Raw genomic sequence first — 4590 nt, forward strand, 5'->3', positions numbered from 1 at the left:
CGGTGTCGGAAGGACAGTCTTGAGAACCTCTCGAGAGAAACCGAAGTTTCATCTGTGAAAATGACGTCATTAAAATTCTCTCCACTCTCTATCCACCGTCGTGCTTGTTCAACTCTCTTTACTTTATTAACATCCCTTATCATGGGATTTATCCTGTGAAATAAAAACAAGTTTTAGTTTACTGTCATGTAAAATCAGTGCATTATTAATATACAGTATATATATTTTACAGTATGTACAGTACCTTGTAGGGCCAAAAGTCCATCCCAGTTCCTTACGCATCCGTTTGATGCTGGAACAGGAGATGTCCAGGTCACATTCTGCTTTTAGAATACGTTTGATTTGTGAAGCTGTACGCTCATCATCCTCACAAGTCAATTTGTGCACAATCTTTTTGACGCTCCTACGGTAGAACACATACAGAGCATATAGCAATTATTGGACAGTTAGTGTTGAAATTGGAACGCAATATAGTACCAATCTAGCAACATACAGTATACTGTAATAAAAAAAGGTTTATGTAAAGTACCTACCATGTGCATTTAGAAGGAAATCTATATCTGGTCCGCGTTCTCTCAAATGCATGATAGCGCACAGTCTGTAAACTAACAAGAACACCACACTCTTTCAGCCAGGCATGAATCTGTTGTGTTGTTTTGTGTTCTTTTTTCATGCTTGCAATTATCTTGCTGATGGCTTTGCTGATTTTTGCCATGTTTGATGACAAAATCTGTGTAAAGAACAAGAGAAATACGTTACAGTACTGTTGCTGAGTATACAGACTGAGTACAGTATACAGTACATACAGTAATGTAATGTTCAGTATCTTAAACACAGGGGGTTATTACATTCTTACTGTACATCAGCCATAACATGTACAGTATAACCAGCTAGTAAATTTCATTTTGCAGGCTGTGTTTAATAAATGATAGCTTTGAGCTAATTTGTGATATATATTTCCCAATTTAATCTCACATCAAGCTTTCATACAGTATGCCCCTAAATACGCAAATATGCATCTACAGTACTGTATGAAGGAGACAAACAGGACAATAAACACAGCAATATTGCGACTGAAACAAAAATGGTCGCCGAGCAAAACAAAACGGTACCGTATATGCTTTGAAAAGTCGCTGCGCAAATCAGCGTCTAACACAGCAAACTGCAAAATGACCGTGAACCTAGCAAGCTCCCATACTTACAGTACCAGCAGGTTGATACTGTAGGAAACAGCTGTAGAAGCTCACGGTACAGCAACAAAGGTGACTCGGAAGTCAGGCAGAGTTGCCGAGGTACATAAGATCACGGTAATGAGCAGCAACAACAGCGACTTAGAAGTCAGGCAGCGTTGCAGGTAGTAGTACAGTATCTCAAGGGTTCATACTGTTGATACTTGCAGATGAGACAATCCGAGCAGCAAGTCCGTACAGTTAAGTAGCAGATTCACAGTGTGGATAGCTAGTGCGGTCTGAGACGCTCTTTTATGCTACCAGATACAAAAGAATTCCTTCCCGCAGAAAATCTGGCCGCTGATTGGTGTATTTGAAATATGCACTTCCTTGTGGTCCAATGGCATGGCAGAGTTTCGGCGGCAAGGTTTTCTTTGTCTCTGGTAGCATAAAAGAGCGTCTCAGACCGCACTAGCTATCCACACTGTGAATGGGGCACAGAGTGAGTAGTGATAAGATACCAGCCAATCAGCTCCCAAATATCATTTTTCAAGCACAGCCTGTGAGATGACAGTTGGGAGCTGATTGGAGACCCCTGAATCTGTCCATGACGTACAGTAATAATGTCAGACTTAAAGGGGGCAGGCCCAGCACAGAAAAATAGTGTGTACAGTACTGTAGGTTAACATAGATTTGGTCGACAGAGATTAGAATGGTGGATCAATCAACTTGCTTTTTGTTACTGTAGGTTTATTAATCAAACAAGCCATGTCGACCAATAGTGTGTAACCCTTTAGTTCATGTACAGTACTGTAGATTTAATCAGCCTGTCAATCAAATGTCTGCCAGTCATGTCAGTATGTGTTAACAACTGTCAGTCATTGTCAGATACTGTACTATCCAAAACCCTACAGTGCAGTGTACAGTAATGTAGAGTATGTCAGAGTCGTGCATTGTACTGTATTCGTTATTGTACAGTATACTGTAATTCATGTGATTATACAGCAATGCTGTACTTACTACGAATTATTCGCCTCCGAATTCGCTGTAGGCGAGGCCTGTCCCTCCGAAGCAGGTCACTCCACCTGCGCTGCAGTGAGCGACCTGAGCGGCGAATGCCATATTGGCTGTATATTTCATTACTCGCGGCTCTGTAGGCGAGCACTTTGTCTTGGTTAGTGGCGAACGCTTGGTCCCGCCACTTAACCAAGACAAAGAGCTCGCCGGACGAGTAGCGTCTTGCCCTGACAGAAGACATTTTGACTAGCCAGTGATGCATGTCATACATCGCATGATGCACGACGCACGCCGACACTAATTCTCTTGTTACGGCAGGCGTCTGTGATGCACTGTAATGTAGTCATAACCGTAGTGGCAAAGTCAGTTTTGAATATTCAGTACAGGCACATTCTAAGCGGCACACTAGTTGTCCTAGCAGACGGGGGATGGTGTCTTTGGAAATGGTGACAATTCGTAGCATTTTTCAGGACACTAGGGCAGAGCTGACTGCTTACAGTAAATGGATTAACAAAGCTTCCTTTATTATGGTAATGTGAGGCTCTTGGCTTGCTTTGGGGGAAGGGACCTGATGCACTGTGTATGACTCTGGGCCCACTGGGCATGCGCCAGAAATCCCATCGCAACCCTCCTACTGGGCATGCGCCCGCCAGAGATGGAAATGCAACAGAATACAATACTGTACCGACTGCAGTAATACAGCCAACTGCGCATGCTCAGTGATAGCATAGCGCTACATGGCGTATGGCTTGGCGCCACAGATCCCATTGTAACCCCCTCCATTTCTAATCCATCGCAGCCACCGTAGCGCCAACCGTGTAATACAGAGAGCTCTCTCTCCTACAGATCCAACTACTACCGTACTTAGTGTGCAAGGTTGGAGCAGCATCACCAATGTCATCAGTTTGGGATGCAACGCTATTTTGCGCATCAAACGCACAGTCAGCTTTGAACACAGAGCGCTCTCTCACAGACGGAAAGCACTCTCAGACACAGTCCAAGGGACGTAGCCATAGTGCGCAAGGCTGAGACCGCATATGCGTTGTCGTATGTTTGCGTTTTGCGGTTTCTGAGCGCACAGTTTGTGATGCAGAGGCCTGTCTCACATTCTAGACAGTAGTTTCACTAACAGTTCCTGCAGTTATGAAATCACTATTCTGTGGTGCTAAATTGTAGGGCACCGTCTCTTTTGAATATTCAGTACAGGCACATTCATAGCGGCACACTAGTTGTCCTAGCAGACGGGGGATGGTGTCTTTTGGCAATGGTGACAATTCGTAGCATTTTTCAGGACACTAGGGCAGAGCTGACTGCTTACAGTAAATAGATTAACAAAGCTTCCTTTATTATGGTAATGTGAGGCTCTTGGCTTGCTTTGGGGGAAGGGACCTGATGCACTGTGTATGACTCTGGGCCCACTGGGCATGCGCCAGAAATCCCATCGCAACCCTCCTACTGGGCATGCGCCCGCCAGAGATGGAAATGCAACAGAATACAATACTGTACCGACTGAGTAATACAGCCAACTGCGCATGCTCAGTGATAGCATAGCGCTACATGGCGTATGGCTTGGCGCCACAGATCCCATTGTAACCCCCTCCATTTCTAATCCATCACAGCCACCGTAGCGCCAACCGTGTAATACAGATCCCACTACTACCGTACTTAGTGTGCAAGGTTGGAGCAGCATCACCAATGTCATCAGTTTGGGATGCAACGCTATTTTGTACCCGCATATGCGTTGTCGCATGTTAGCATTTTGCGGTTTCTGAGTGCACCATAGCCACAGTATGAAATCACTATTCAGTGAAATAAGTACAGTACAGAGCCCTCTCTGGGCACTACAGTGTCCAGAGCAGACAGTGACAAAAAAAAATATACAGTACGGTACAGTATATTCTTTTCCAGGGATCGAACCCCGGACCATAATTCTACCAAAGTGATCACCTAACCACTAGCCCACACGACAGCTACAGTACAGTGAACCACAGAGAGTGGCCTCATCCTTGTGCACTCCTCCCGCTGCTGTTTTTAATTAAAAAAAAAGAAAAATGTCATACTGTAATGCATCCCATATCAGTGAAAGCTGTGCATGCATCTAATTATTCTACAGTATCGGTTATACCGTGACAACAACTCCGGCAACTTCTCTACTATTCAGTTACTGCACCGTACCGTATGTACAATACAGTATGTGCAGTGATTTGTACAGTATATTATGCGACATTAAAAATACAGTATGGGTTGTGCGTTCATGCAAATGCTGTGAATATGATAGACATTCAGTACAGTGGAGCACTCGCCACCCAGCGGTTAAGCACTATATTACATGCAATTACAAAAGTGGAGCACTCGCCACCCAGCGGTTAAGCACTGTATTACATGCCGTACCATATCCTTCGTT

The sequence above is a fragment of the Taudactylus pleione genome, unplaced genomic scaffold, assembly GCF_031769625.1.
Source record: "Taudactylus pleione unplaced genomic scaffold, aTauple2 ptg000108l, whole genome shotgun sequence".
In the NCBI taxonomy this organism is placed as follows: Eukaryota; Metazoa; Chordata; class Amphibia; order Anura; family Myobatrachidae; genus Taudactylus; species Taudactylus pleione.